Here is a 16376-nt window from a genome sequence, read left to right on the forward strand (position 1 = left end):
TTCTCCTTAGCTGGCATTGCACATTTCAATGTATGTCAATTTGGGAACGTTTGTCAAGTTACTTCTGCTGAAGGTTTTCCAGTTTGTACATTCTCAAAAGTCTCAATTTCAATTTTGCAGTATTCCCTTGGTGGGATTGCAGTTCAATCTAGTTTCTAGTCTATTGTATGAGTTTTCGCTTATCTAGTCTTGTTTTACATCGTTGCTTACAAGGAACATTTCCATCAACAGAACCAGTTAATTATGGTTTTTAAATCCCTTCAGAGTCTACTTGGACGTACTGTAAATCTTGGGGATGGGGACTATTCCATTCTCTCTTCAAGTGTGTGTATACATTTTACTTGGTACAGTTATACATTTTATGTTACAGTTTCTTAATTGTTATCTTTTACAGTTTTGCATATGTGCAATTTCTATTTTATTTATTTATTTATAAACTATCTATCTCAATGGTGTACATGTTGAACATTAGTTACACATTCCTCAAGTGACCTCTGCTCGATATTGACCAGGGTGCACATTTTCAAAGTTGCACGTTTTCTAAAGTTCTATTACTCTATTTTCTCGACATTTTCTATTTGTGCAACATTACTTCATTTCAATGTATGCAGTATTGTCTAACAAGGATTGTAAAGTTCAATTACTCAATTTTAAATTATGCAGTATTGCCTAGCAAGGATTACACAATTATCTCTTGTTCATGGGTGCGTGCAGTTTTCCCTGTTTGGATTGCACATCTCTATCTAAATCAATTGTCAAATCTATTTTCAAATGGATTCAAATCTTTTTGCAAGTTTACAGTTTGAGTTTTACTCCTCAAGTCTAATTGTTTTACTTTATGCATTTTGTGTTTACAGAGAAGGAATGTGCCTTATCTTTATTAGTTCATTCCTTTTCTGTATTTTCAACCCCTCATGCTGTGCAGTGCCTCCTGTTACATCTGTCTTGCCAGTGGGTGTGTCAGCAGGTAATGATCGGTACGCTTTCTCATTCTTTTAGTTTCTTTGCTTCTATGCTCATTGTTCTGTTGTGGAAGAAAAGGAGGTATGTTGTATCCTGCCTATTGTTTATTCCTACTAGCAGCCCGTCCCGACGTTGTCCGGGGGCAATGAGGCTTCCCTTCCCTAGCGTCATCCTACTGTGTGCTTGTCGGCTCATAGAAGGTGCGAACGGAAGGCCAACTATTGGTTCCTCACTGTCTCTGACACCACGTTAGGAGTTATCAATCCCCAATGAGGCTGCATCCTCCACTCTGGCCTGCAGCAGACGGCGACTTGGAGTATTAATAAACGTGCACCACACACGACAAACTGCCCTCGAATATGTGTACTAAGTTATTTATGGTCCCTGCTGTCGGGTTTGTGTAGCTCGGTCAAAATAGCCTTTTTACACGAGGGGCGTCGATACCTCGCGTCTTCCTCGGCGGCTGTCTCAGCCCCACGGCCCCATTGTCGCCGCCGCTCTCTTCCGCGCTCCTCCCGCCGAACGCCGCAATAGTTTTCCTCCCCACATTTCAGTGAACCCGGTGTCGGTTCCGCGCCGTCTCAGCCCCACGGCCCCACTGTCGCCGCCGCTGTCTTCCGCGCTCCTCCCGCTGAACGCCGCGTTACTTTTCCTCCCCGAAATTTTTTCTTAGCCCCCCCCCCCCGAAATTTGCCTCTAGTTGCGCCTCTGGATGGCAGCCTTTGAACCATCAACAGAACGCAATGTGCACAGCATAACTGTCCCAAACAATGAAAAATACCACGAACTGTAAATTATTACGCAGACGGAGCCCATGTTTTCACCTGGCGCATGTGAGTAGTCCGGTCATTTTGATAAAAGTTGTATTATGGTGGTTGTAGTTCCTGTTCCCGTTTTACATTAGGACATGCAAAACCACAACTATAAGAAAGCCAGGAAACAAACAGAAATGGTAATCTACTCCCACCTGCCATGATACGGTACTGACACAACCAACAGAACGTCATTTACGGACGCACGAGGTCACCGCTACTCCAGAGACAAACTATAACTTTCCACCCTGTAACAAAGGCAGCGGGACTGCTCTGCGTTAGCACTTCCTCTGTTCGGAAGGTTGGAAAGTTGCTCTTTCTTGCAAACATGTTTTCAAGGGAGCAACAGAACATCATGCTCCGAGCCCTGACTGCAGCTCATGGGCTGTCATGGAAGACATAAATAATAACCCCCGCATTCCTTTCAGTGGCGATGTATTTGGCGCGCTGTTTGTCGTGGCACCAAAAGCTCAGTTTCACATCTGAGCAGGAACTAAAAACGCCGTTTTTAAGGGGGTTGCGCGTAAACAGAAACACGAATATGACAGTGGACGCCTACCGTAAAACTTTCCATCCAGTCAGGGGATCCAAGTCAGAGAGTACATCCATTGTAAAGCGCCGAGGGGGGGTCAGCAAGCAGTGCCCAGCGCCCAGAAGACAACACAAAACAACAGCAATGGTAGTATCCTCCTCACGCTCCTGATGATGTCAGCACGTTAGCGCACACGGCCGGCGCTACTTCCAAGGGACTACTTTTTTTTGTAAGGTATATTTTTACGTATATTTTTTTAAACAACGTATATTTTTTTGGGATATATAGCCTATGTCACTCTGCAGACCCTGCCAATTCCAATGATGTATTGGGTGTTTGGATTGGCGCTGTGGTTCCCGAGTTTACCCACCTCAAAGGTTCCCAGTTCTTACTTTATAATAGTAGTATAGATGTATGCCTTTACCCACTTTATGCCCTTCGAGTGGAATGCCTCTGCACTGTGATGCACTACGGAATGTTGGGTGCTGGTTGAAGATAAGTCACAGATATGATGGGGCTGCGGTGCCTGCTGGCTGCTCCTGGTGGGGCTTGTTCCAGGCTACTTACCAACTTACAATAAATCTTCATGAAATACCCCAGCAGTCTGGAGTCCATTACTACAGCTATGTCAAGTCCTGTTAGTACATTCTGCGTGAACAAAATGTGTCTGTGCTTGGTAATCCAAAGCCCCTTCTAGCCCCCTCATGTGACACAACTAAATGCATACCTATTCAGCATGACACTGCACCGCAACAATCTCTTTCTTCGGTCAGTTCATGGAAGCAGTCTGAACCCCAGTTGTTGGTAACAGGAGTGATGTAGAGGGGATTTAGTTCAGGGTGGATGCTGTGTGCCAGTTTAGGCTGATGCTGCCCGTGGTCAAATGTCCAGGGTCTCACAAATGCTACTAGCTACAGAGCCTAGCAACAGAGCACTGCCTTTATTGTGCAGTCAACGTTACGAGGTACAGGAGGACATATATTGGTATTCATAGTACGTTAGTGTGATACATAATCGACACAAAACACCCCTCACCTGGGACACTTAGGAATGTGCTGGGATGTCAATGTGTTTGGTACAAACACACCTTTCATTCATGGATTGGAATGTTGTATTTGTAAAATTGTCTTGACTTTCATGCCACATTTGACTTGTAGTTATTCCACATACAGTGTAAGCAATGCATTGTCATCATTACCGCATGTAGCCACGTCACTTGCAAGTGCTATGCATGTGACTGCAACCTACCCCTACCTGGATCGACTTTGAAAAATCCTATGTTATGCACCCACAACTGAAGTGTGACATGCATAATGTAATCTTATCAATTTGGGCACTGCTCAACAGGGGTGAGTGCCAATTGTGTAGGTTTGTGAATGGTTGTGAATATGGATTTTGCACAATCTTCAACTAACAATTGTTTGGTCTGTCCAAGCCTGGATTTTATAGTATCCAAAACACATCATTTGTAGTTTAACATATTATTTGTGTGTATGTTGTCAGATGTCAATGACAATGGAGACTTTAAGGGCCCGATGTAGGTAAAAGGGATTTTCCGATTTCAAAATACCGAGGCGGGCCGAATCGGTATTCTGAAATCGGAAAACGACATGTAGGAAAAAAACAGCGAAATAATACCGAATCGGTAGGCATCGGTATTGTGAATCGCTACGTACCGAATCGGCACGGACCGAATCGGAAAGTACCGAATCGGCTACCACCGAATCGGAAATAGCCGAATCGGTAAAATCCGATTCGGCAATTACCGAATCGGAGGACTGAAAACACACCCATGGCCAAAAAGCCCATAGGAATGCATTGAACAAACCGATTTGGTAAAATCCGATTCGGTAAAAACCGAATCGGTAAAATCCGATTCGGTAAAAACCAAATCGGTAAAATCCGATTCGGTAAAATCCGATACAGCCAATGAGGTGGATCCCCCCTCCCCCACCCAAGCAGGGAGTGGCAACCCTGGCAGGTGCAGCTAATTAAGAACTTTCTGGAGAGCCTGCCTGAGCTGAACACTCACAGTGAGCAGCAGTGGGAGCAGGAGGCAGAGAACTGTTGAGAGCAAGATGGCAAACACCACTGAGAGCCAGAAGGCTGGCCAGAAGAGAAAGCCAAAGTTCAGTAGCACAGAGCTGCAGGTGTTGGTGGAGGAGGTGGTGAGGGTGCACAGGCAGCTATTCGGAAGGCTGTCCCTCACTGTGCCGGACAGCACTAAGAGGAGGCTCTGGAGTGAGATATCAGTAAAGGTCAACGCTGTAGGTGTCACCCCCAGGTCCCTTGATGAGCTTAAAAAACGCTTCTACGATATCCACAGCCTGACCAAACGAAAGATGGCTGAGATCCAGAGGCAAGCTGGAGGGACAGGTGGAGGCAGGAACCCGGCGCCACCCCTCACTGACCTGGAGGAACTGGTGTCCAGCACCATCGAGCGGGAGTGCGTGACCGGAATCGGGACCCTGGACAGCTCAGCCAGAGCTACAGCTACAGGTAAGAAGCATGCGCATCATGACACACCCTACCAGACAGCTCCCCTTTAGACACAATGCACAGCCAAACCCCAGCCCAGTACTGTTACCAACATACAAGAGAAAAGCATCATGGTATATGTAGTCAGCAGAAGGTAGCAAAATATGGCAGAGCAGAATCACAAGATGGGAAACAGTGGAACACATTCAAAGGAGATGCAAGGACATGTGCAATGCTTTAATTGTACTGACTGCAATACACCGGCACTCAATTTACTAATGCTTCTTTATACCTAGGGGCACCATCAGGCAGAGGACCACAGGCAACAGAGGCACCAGCACCAACTACCAGTGCAGTCGCAGGGCCTAGCACGAGTCAGGCTGCCGAGGAGGAGGAGGACAACACCATTGGGCTGGGTAGTGATGGAGACCTGGCAATTGACTATGACTTACTACACTCCCCACAAATGTCAGGCTCACCCCCCTTGCTGTTCTCCCCAGAGAACTCTCCTACAAGGGCCCACCCTGCACCTACACCACCTCCTGCCACGATTATGGCTGTGGCTCCAGTAAACCCTATCCTGGGAGCAGGGGGTTAGGCCCCGGCCACCACCACACCCACACCAGTGGCACCCCAGCCCACACAGCAGGGCGGCGGCAGCACCAGCACCCGGAGGCGTGCCATTCCCAGCACTGCAGCGCCGGTACCGGAGGGCAGTGTCTTCCAGGGCCTTGAAGGGAGTATGGTGAAAATCCAAAGGCAGCATGCGAAGTCCATCATGGCCTGCCAGCGCCAGCTCCGCCATCATAACCTGCAGATGGGCGAGATGGTGAAAGGTTTGAAGGCGTTTGTAGACACTAACAAAGAGGTAGCTGCAGGTCTTGCCAGGCTGACCACAGCCATAACACAGTTATGTGGCAGACTTGAGGAGCATGAGCTGTCGCGCAGGCGGGATGCCCGCGTGCAAAACCGCTCCATTAGCCGCCTTGCTGCTGCAACGGCGCAACTTTGTCAGCGCGGTGCCAATATGGAGTCAAGTTTAACCCAAAACACCGCCGAGATAACAAGGGGAATGGCCCGCATCACTACAGCAATGGAGGCTATGATAATCTCAAACACTGCCGCCAATCCAGCCCTGGACCTGGGGGATGCTGGGGACAGCAGCAGCCGCAGCAGCCCGGCCAGCGCTGCGTCAGAGCCGCGCAGGAGCACCAGGCGCTCCGCAGAAGCCGCAGGACATTCTGAGGGGGGTGAGGGACACCCCAGTGGGGCTGCCAAGCGCTCCAAGAAGTAGGCTGGCCAGGGCGGGTGAGGCAACCCGGACCTTAGACTTTTGTTTTCTTAGCTTCTACATTTTATTTTGTTGCACATCAGTGCAGTAACGGTGTTGCAACAGTATTAAAATTGCTTTTTCCCACAACCATTTACCTGTCTGTGCATCTATACTCACTCAGAAATAGTTTTCTGTAATCTCCTCACGTCTGTATCTGCCATCACTTGGCGTACACACCCCAGCTGGCTGTGTTAGTGGCACAGCATCGTCGTCGTCATGGTCCTCGTAGTCAGACAACTCCACCTCAGTGCCCTTCTTCACCGCAAGGTTGTGTAACATTGCACAGACAGCTATGATCTTGCAGCAGGTGATGGGGGTATACTGCCTTGCACCTCCACTCTTGTGCAGGCATCTGAATCTACTTTTCCAGATGCCAAAGGTCCGTTCGACGACATTCCTTGTGCTTTTGTGGGCCCGGTTATACCTCCTTTGGCTGGGTGTGGAGGGGTTGAGGTAGGGGGTGAGTATGAAAGAGCGGAGGTAAGCATGGGCGGAAAATCCGTTCCGCTCGCGGATTTTGCGGATTTTCGGGAAATTCGCAATCCGCGAGATTCGCGAATCTCCAGCAAAATCCGCAAATCCGCGAGCAGCGGATTTTGCTCGCACTGCTCGCACTGTTCGCGTGAGTTCGCGCCCCGCGAATAAGTGCAAAATTGCAGAAATACGCTCTTAGCAAAACTGAAAGTAACTACTTACCAGGTTCAAAAGTTCAGGCTCATCATTAGTAGCCATTTCCTGTAGTGCTTCCTGAGGGGCCCCTCCAGAGTTCAGTTGCCAGTTGAAACTATTATGTGACCCTGCTCTGAACCTCAGAATAGTTACACATATGCCACAAAGGTCCTGAATTACAGCTAAGGGAGACAAGCAGGAGCCAGGGTGGAAGTTAAAATCCATTAATCAGCCCCTAATTCATTATTGTCAGTTGGGGCAGGGCAGGTGTTGTAACTAATTTTGCAACAATGAAAGCACTTAGCAAGTGCAAAAGATCACTAATCAGGGCGCACTAAGGAAGCAGGTGCCAGCTAAAAAAATATTCTGTGACACATTAATCAGCCCCAAATTAATTCAGGTCACTTGAGGCAGGGAAGGTGTGCTTTGCTTTGCCGAAAATAATGTACACTGGACAACCAGAGGGTGATGAAACAGAGGGTGGCATGGGTGGGCCAGAGGGTGGCATGAGTAGTCAGAGAGTGGCAGTGGTGACAGAGAGTGGCAGTGATGAAGAAGAGTGTCCCAAACAGGCTGGACACGTAGAAACAACAAGTTCGCAAAACTTGCGACCCGACAGGTAAGTTCGCAGATTGCGAAATTGTAAAAACCCTCGCGAACTGGCAGAAACACGGGCGAACACAAAAAAAAAAATCCGCAAATTCGCGGGAATTCGCGGATTTTGCGGATTGCGAATCCGCAAATCCGCAAAATTCGCGAACGCGAGATCCGCAAAATTCGCCCATGCTTAAGCGGAGGGCATATGCACTGTCGCCTGGAAGGAAAAGGGGTAACATTACACACATGCATACATGTATTACACCTAGCTACTTTGTGTTATGGGGGTCTGATGATGTGTCTCACCTAGGAGGTATCCTTCACCAAATTCGCCATCCATCAGCCGTGCATAGATGCCGCTCTGTTGAAAAATGTAGGAGTCGTGGGTACTCCCTGGGAATTTTGCTACCAGGTCTGTGATGATGCACTTCGCATTGCAGATCACCTGCACGTTGATGGTGTGCGTAGACTTCCGATTGCGGTATATGTATTCTGTGTCAGCTGGGGGGCAAATCGGAATGTGCGTGCCATCTATGCAGCCAATGATTTGGGGAAATTGTGCCATCTGGTAGAAGTCAGCTTTAGTTTGTAGCAGTTCTGCATGGGTTGCAGGGAAAGAGATGTATTGGTCCATCCTGTGTATCATGGCGTCAAGGAATGTGTGGAAGAACCTTGACAGGCTGCTCTGGGTTACCCCTCCTACCGCTGCAACTCCACTTTGATAGCTGCCAGACGCAAGCAGGTGTAGGCTGCATAGCACCTGGACGTGTGCTGGGATGGCGTGTGCCCTTGGGGTGGGGTGGTCCAACAATGGTTTGAGGTCCCTGATGAGCTCAAGAATGGTGTCAGAGTCCAGCCTGTATCTCTGTAGGATCTCTGCCTCTGTGAGCATGAACAGGGTTATCCTCTGTCTGTGGACCTGTTCTTCTCTTTGCCATTCCCTCTGTCCTTCCTGCTGTAGCCGTAGCCGCCTCGCAATGACATAAAAAGCTGCCATCCTGCAAGTTGCAATGCATTTTGGGGCTGTTTTTATGGGTTGGAGTTGGTTACCACCTGATTGTAATCCATGGTAAATACCGAGTGAATACTACTGTTTTTGAGCCAAAATCGGTGTTTCTGTGCTTCCCTACATCTCGCCATCTGTCCGAATCGGGGACTTTCCCGATCGGTGATTCTACCGAATCGGTAGGTTGTCCGAATCGGCTTATGTCCGAATCGGTGTCTCTACCGATTCGGTACATGGACCGATTCGGCTTATTTCCGATTCGGTGTCACTACCGAATCGGTACATGGACCGAATCGGATATTTTCCGATTCAGTGTCATTACCGAATCAGTACGTGGACCGAATCGGATATTTTCCAATTCGGTGTCATTACCGATTCGGTACATGGACCGAATCGGATATTTTCCGATTCGGTGTCACTACCGAATCGGTACACGGACCGAATCGGTATTTTCATCCGATTCGGTGTGTTACCGATTCGTTACATATCCGATTTTCGGTATGTACGTATCGGATTATTATCCATTCGGTACTCATTCCGATTCGGTTTTCGGTCCGATTTTGACTTTTTTCTTTGCCCTACATCTTGATGGCAGTATACCGATCGGTAAGGGCCCAAAATCGGTATTTTCGGCCGTTACCGATCGGTAACGGCCTACCTACATCGGGCCCTAAGAGCTATGTTTGATGCTGTTCCAGATCACGCAGAGCTGAATTGTAGTGCTGTCATGTCTATTGTGTAACACTGTGCTACCTGTGGGAAGCCGAGCGGACTGTGAGTGCACAGAAGTGTTGTGGGTCCATCTACTGTGCAGATGCGTCAGGAGCCTGTGTCACACAAATGCTCTTAGTTGCCACACAGGGGAGGAGGTGGATTTTAGAATGTGAGGCCTAGCTTCAGATGTGTTTTGCAAGATTAGTGTTGCATGGGCTAAGCTAGCTCAAACAAGGGTAGGGGTGAGAAAGACTTGTGTTTCCATTTGGACCATGGAGTGGAGAGTCATACGTAGTGGGGACAGAACATATTAAGAGTTTTTGAGAGAGTATAAGGTAGGAGTTAAGTTCATAGGCAGTCCTTGTGTAGGAGACATGAAGAATCCTCATTGTTCCAAAGCTAGTGTTTGAAATGCAGGGGTGTGAATCAGAGTGTGCGAGCTTGTTAGACTGGTTAAATCCTGTGCAAGGTATGCTAGGAATAGGTAGATGTGATAGAGGTAGAACCAAGTAGTCAAGGTTGGAGTCTGGCAGGAGATGAGAGCTGTTTGCGGCACTACAGTGAGAGATGACTGTGACAGGGCAGTGCCGTTGAGTAACAATAGTTGTTAATGTGCTGAAGTCAATGGAGGTATGGAGCATGGAACTGAGATATCGATGTGACAGGGCCACAGGGAGAAAAATTAAACTTCTTTTTTGTAACAAAGTGGATAAGTGCATGTCAAGGGTATACACCAGTTGTGTAATTTAGTGTGCTGTAAGGTGAAATGTGAGGTGTTGTCTAGATGATGTATGTTGTATTTGAATCTGTGGATGCATTTGTTTTTTAAATGACTATCTGTAGAACTTGAGCAGAGTAGGGTTGGTGAATGATGAGATGCACATGACTGAGGACATATTCATTTAGCAATGTAAGTGTCTTGTTGAGAGATGTAGTGATGTGTTAAGTGTGGATGTCAGAGTTGGCTGTGATGCTGCACATTGTGATATGAGTGCAGTCCTAGACATTACAGAGGGTAAAACTGGTGAAGAGAGTTGTCTATTTGATATATTACATTAAACTTCTGTTGAAGGAGTGAGAAGTACAGTGCAATTTGTACATGTCATATATGTGAGTGGTGTTGTGTACATAGTGATGAAGAGTGGTGCTGTTAATGTAGGTGTGGATGTAAGAAGGGCAGTGCCAGTATGAGATTTTGAGATTCTACTTGGAAGAGTTTGAGTATAAGGCTGGAGCTTGTGGGGCAGACATGCTTTTCAAGATAGCTGCACCAGAAGGGGATTATGACCTGCTTGTGTATGTATGATTGTTCGGAGACATGAGCTTGTACTTTGAGGTGGATGTGAGAGGGTTCATACCTGCAAAAGTAGAGATTATGCATACCAAGAGGCAATGTTGACATGTACATATGTGTAGATTATGTGTATGTAAGTAGGAAAAAACTGTTGCAAGATAAAATATGAGGATGTAGAATGTGTTTGCTGCAGCTTGCTGTCTGCCCTTGAATATTCATGACTGATTGTTGGAATGGCCACTTTGAGTACACTGGCATATGCAAATCCTATTTTCCTCACAGGACAATTTGCCTCCACCTAACCTTGCCTTGTCTGATTTGTGTGTGGACATCAGTGGAAAATTACCCGTTGTAGGTAGATGTTATAACTGATTGATCACTCTTCCCCTTGGATAAGGCCCTGGGATGGAGGCGTTGATTGCTTATATTGAACTGTCATGATGCAGAAACATTGAATGGCAGTCCATTGCTCAGAGGGCTATGGCCCTCCTAAGTGAAAAGTCAAGGATGTGTGTTGTTGGGCCACCTGGGGGTCAGACTACTCCAGAAGCACATCCACACACTTCCCAGTAGACTACACACACATGGGTATTAATAGCATTCTGACTTTGAATGTTAGAGGTATGGGAGATGGACTCATTGTGATGATATCTCTGGCTGTGCTGATGAAAACACATTGCACTGTAGAAAAACACACAAGTGACACTGGAACATTACACCCACTTCCGTAAGTGTATGCATGGTCAACATTTTGTATCCTTTAATCTGGTTTGACACGGGTAGCCCTTGTGTGCATCCATACAAGGTCACATTTACTGCATTCATAAATGCCACAGAGCATGAGGACAATATGTCTTTGTAGAGGGTCTCCTTGAGGTTATCAAAGATTAGGGAACAACACATATGTGCTTTGGATGTCAAGCCAACTGCCCAAGTCAAGTGTTACCCTCTTTTAGATTGTGCAGGGCAACTCGTCAGGGCTGTCCCCTTCCCTACTTAACTTTGCCCTGACAATGTAGCCAGTAGCACCGCAACTTTTTCTCGGGTGTTAAGGATGGTGAGTAGTATCCACTGATGTAGACGACATGCTGCTCTATACTCAATATATCTGCAGCGTCATTCCAGATATTTATGTGAGACAATTAGATCTATAGGGTGTGTTGAGTTTGTGTGTTAACTGGGCCAAGTGTTGAGTTTCTGAACTTTGTGTGGATTATCCTCCACAAGAGCTGAGGGCGGATGAGCAGAGTGTGATGCGCGACCTTGATGCTTTTTGGTACTTCTGTATCTGTATTTGTGATGATGCAAAGTATCTCATTGTGTGAATCTTAGCAGGGCCATATCCTCATTACCTCCACAGATAGTTTTTATAAACAATCTTCCAGTTACAGGGCACAGCTGTGTTTCACATCCTGAGAGACAATGCTCCACTGCATCTTGTGTTTTTGCCATCACCTAGTAGTGGCTGTGCCTGGAGCTTATTCCAGGGAGTTTGACACCATGCTGCGAGTGTTGGTCTGCAATAGCGTCATAATAATTGTGGCTCAGTGTAGGCTGCATCAGTTAAAGCAATGGCTGTCAGGGCTGTGCATTTTAAAAGAGATGTTATGTGGCAGGACCACTGCAATGGCCTGTATTACGTTTGTTTGGCAGGCAGTTATACAAAGCGAGCATGTTCTCAAAATGCAGTGCACATGATATAGAGGGATAACTATTGCTCCCTGAAGCACAGCTCCCGTGTGGAGTTGATAGCCTGGTTAAAATGTGTATTTGGGGTATTGGGCCTGTGGCCACTGAGGGACATGATCCCATACTCTCTGTCTCTTATTGTGCACATCTTGGCTCATTTCCGTATTGGAATTTTTAGGAAGGACTGGCTGCATGGAGAGACACAGGATTGAGCTCAGTGTGAGACCAGGATCAGGGAGCACATTACCCTTGTCCATTTGAGGAAGGCCCAGACATTGGATGGGGTCCGTTTCTTTCACACATGGCACAGTGATGGCTATGATGTGACATATGTGGAGAGTGACAATACTGATTCTGCACAATGGCCTGTAACCCACAGCCTGCACAAAATGGGTGGAGTTTGTAGGCTGGGGATCTTATTTATTGATGTGTTTGGACATATGAAGAATGACCCCCTGTCACCTGCTCGCAAGCTATGGGACACACATATATTATGAGTCCTAGAGAGGCAAGAAGTGCAAATAGACTAGGCACTACAGATGTACATTATGGGGCCTATTAGGATAGCGGATTTTCCGCATCCTCTGGGCTGGCGGAAGCAACCGCCAGCCCGGAGGATGGGGAAAATCCGCTGCGGACCCACCAAAGACCCACCGCCACATTAGGATGGCTGGTGGGTCCTGGTTTCAGTCCGCTGCTTTTCCGCCATGGTTGGCTTACAACCGTGGCAGAAAAGCTCTAATATGGTGGCGGTGTCTCTCAGACACCGCCAGCCATATTAGGATGGGTGTCAAAACATGCTTTTCCACGGCGGGTTTTCCGCCGTGGAAAAGCATGTGGAACTTCACTGCAGGGGCCCGTTGCGGGGGCCCCTGGGTGAAGGGGGGTGGGGCGTGCACATGGGGGGTCCCTATGGTACCCCTTGCATTTGTATGCAGTAATCGGCAGGCACCGCACAGTGCCTGCCGCTTTCTGCATACAAATGCAATGTATGCATTTTTAACATTGCGGCGGTGCAGCTTGAAGCCGCACCCGCCGCAATGTTAAATATAGAGGATGTGACCGCCATAGTGGCGGTCACATCCTAATTGCACAGGAGGGAACTCCGCAGGTCATGCGAAGGTTCCCTCCTACTCTGGGGTCGCGGATGGACGCAAGTCCGTCCGCGATCCTAATGGGCCCCTATGTCTTGACTCCAAACCTGATTCCATTAAATTTGATATGTGGCACAGGGCATGTCTCACCTCAGCTGTCCAAAGAGATAAGTTTGTGCCCTGCCATCAGTGCACACAACGTAATGCACCAATTTTGATACATATTTTTGGGAACATAGCTGCATGCTGCAAACCTGTGTTGCTGTGTTATAGATGTATTTAGACCAGTGAGGGGTTGGTTGAACCTCCTTGCATTGGAGTGGATAGAGAGAGGGATATTCCTGGTAATTATGTTTTATAAATTATGCAATGAAGGATGGATTTGTAAATACTAATCAGACGCCAGGCCATTTCCATGCATTGTTAAGATACTGCAGTTCCAAGACAGCAACACTTGTGTGCAGTGACTTGCTACTGCTTTAGGGCTGAGGTTACTGCGCAGAACATGGAGTGAGTTCTGTGCCTAAAGAGGTTTGCATTAGCTAAGCTGTGGGTCAGTTTGTTACATGAAGAGCCACTGGATGGATGTAGGACTTTGTAGGGTGTGAGTCATATACACATGTCAATGGCCCTATGAGAGGTGTTCCAGACATGGCTAGATGAGGCAGCTGCTCTGTCGTGTGAGGTGGATGGTTCACTGATAGAATATCGACGGTAAAAACATTTGTGGTGAAAATATCTAAAATAATATATAGATAGTAAAGATATCAACTCCCTATACTTAAACAGGTAGACTTTGTCGCTGCCTCAGTCTGCCAGAGAGCCAGCCCAGCAAGAAGCAGACAGAAAGTTGAAAAGTCGATTAATCAGCGGGAGATCCTGGACTCCTGTGATAATCCTACAGTGGAGGTGGACCTAACCATGGCCAAAGGCCTCTTCCTTGTAGCTGTTTCCAGCAGTGCCTCCACGGCATCTATGAATCTCTAGAACTTTGTGATGGAGACAAGTACCGGTACCTGGGAAAAGGTGTCGCACATGCAGTTGACAATATCAACAAGACCATTTTGCCTGCCCTCCTCAAAAAGTAAATGAGTGTGGTGGATCAGGAGAAGATTGACAAATTCATGATTGAGCTGGATGGGACTGAGAACGAATCTAAATTTGGTGCCAACACCATCCTGGGTATATATCCGGCAGTCTGCAAAGCTGGGGCAGCTGAGAAGGGCGTACCCCTAAACCGCCACATCGCTGACCTGGCTGGAAATGCTGAACTCATTCTCCCTGTGCCGGCTTTCAATGTGATCAATGGTGGATCCCATGAAGGCAACATGCTGGCCATGCAGGAGCTCATGATCCTGACTGTTGGGGGTTCCACCTCCCACTAGGCGATGCGCATCGGTGCAGAAGTCTACCACAACCTCAAGAATGTAATCAAGGCCAATTACGGCAAGGATGCCACCAACGTGGGAGACAAGGGTGGATTTGCACAAATATCCTGGAGAACAATTAAGCTCTTGAGCTCCTGAAGAGTGCAACCGAGAAGACTGGCTATCCTGTTAAGATCGTGATTGGCATGGACATGGTGGCTTCTGAGTTCTATTGTGGTGGAAAGTACAATCTGGACTGGCCGCTACATCACTGGGGAGAAACTGGGAGACCTCTTCAAGAGCTTCATCAAGGATTATTCAGTGGTGTCCGTTGAGGACCCTTTTGACCAGGTCAACTGGGAAACCTGGAAGACTTTCCAAGCCCAGGTGAACATCCAGATTGTGGGGGACGACTTGACTATCACAAACCCCAAGAGGATACAGAAAGCTGTGGAACAGAAAGCCTGCAACTGGTCCTCCTGAGGGTGAACCAGATTGGTTCAGTCACTGAGCCAATCTGGTTCACCCAGTCATTGGCACAGGCCAATGACTGCGGGGTGATGATGAGCCATTGCTCTGGTGAGACGGAGAACCCTTTCATTGCAGACCTGGTGGTTGGAATGTGCACTGGACAGATTAAGACAGGCGCTCCCTGCAGATCCGAGCGACTGGTCAAATACAATCAGCTGATGAGGATTGAAGAGGAGATGGGAGACAAGGCGGTCTTTGCTTAGCGTAAATTCCGAAACCCCAGGGCCAAGTAATGTGCTCCTCTGCAGTACCTCTGCTCTGCCTCCCCTTTGATGCTGGTTGGAGTGACCCGCTGTTTCATGAAGACCTCCGCACTTAATGGAACGGTGTATTTTTCCATTGCCAGTGTTTTTTGCTCTATCTGGTGTAATTCTGTATGTGGTGCCCAAACTAGAAGGTTGAATCGCTGGTAAATTGATTAGTCTGTTCTTGGTTTTAGCACCATGGTAGCCCTGGCTCCGTCTCCCAATAAATACTTTCTCTGGGTCTCACCAACCTGTTTTCACATCTGTATAACTGGCCATTTGGATTTAGTAATTGCCTTTTTAATAAGAACTGCTAATTCCAGATGGAAAACCTTGAAAGATGTAAACTGGACACTAGTGCCTCACCCCATAAGTGTCTAGTTTTGGGGTAGCTTCCTTGATGGCTTGCCCAATGATTACAGTGAAATGGCTACACAGCTCTTTCTCACAGGTGAGCGGGTCCATCCTCCAGCTGGTCTCTATGATCCTCCTCAGATGGGTCATCAGTTGGCTGACTGAGTGGAGCTTACATGTAAACATTGTCTATCTTAGGACTCCCTATACTTAAACAGGTAAGTACAAAAATATCAAAGTTAAAAATATAGATGTAAAAAATATTGATTTAAAAATATAAATCAAATAATATATAGTTAATATACAAAATATTAATATTATCTTAAACAAAATGAATTACATTTAATGTACATTTTAACTAAATTTAAAAATGTTACTTATTTAAAAAAAATATAAACATGCAAACATAATAATTTATACATATAAATATATTTACTTTAAAATAATGTATTAACTATTATCTTTATTTATTTAAAACATTAAACTATTTTTTTTTAAAACGTACATTTTGCAATGCAATAAATATGTTGGATAGCGAAATAATAAATTTACTGTTTCCATTCCAATCAGTGCAACAGTAGGGAAAGTATTTGATAGTGGAGGGGTAAAAAATAATATTCCCACTCCAGTGAGTCTAACAGTAAGAAATGTGCTGGATAGCAAAGGGGTAAAAATTACTATTCCTGCTCCAGTGAATG

General features: G+C 46.7%; 1 pseudogene; it reads left to right on the plus strand.

Annotated features, from left to right (window-relative positions):
- Window positions 1-14278: 14278 nt before the first annotated feature.
- LOC147683370 (beta-enolase pseudogene) lies at window positions 14279-15312 on the plus strand (annotated as a pseudogene).
- Window positions 15313-16376: the final 1064 nt, after the last annotated feature.

The sequence above is a fragment of the Lissotriton vulgaris genome, chromosome 11, assembly GCF_964263255.1.
Source record: "Lissotriton vulgaris chromosome 11, aLisVul1.2, whole genome shotgun sequence".
NCBI classification, from domain to species: domain Eukaryota; kingdom Metazoa; phylum Chordata; class Amphibia; order Caudata; family Salamandridae; genus Lissotriton; species Lissotriton vulgaris.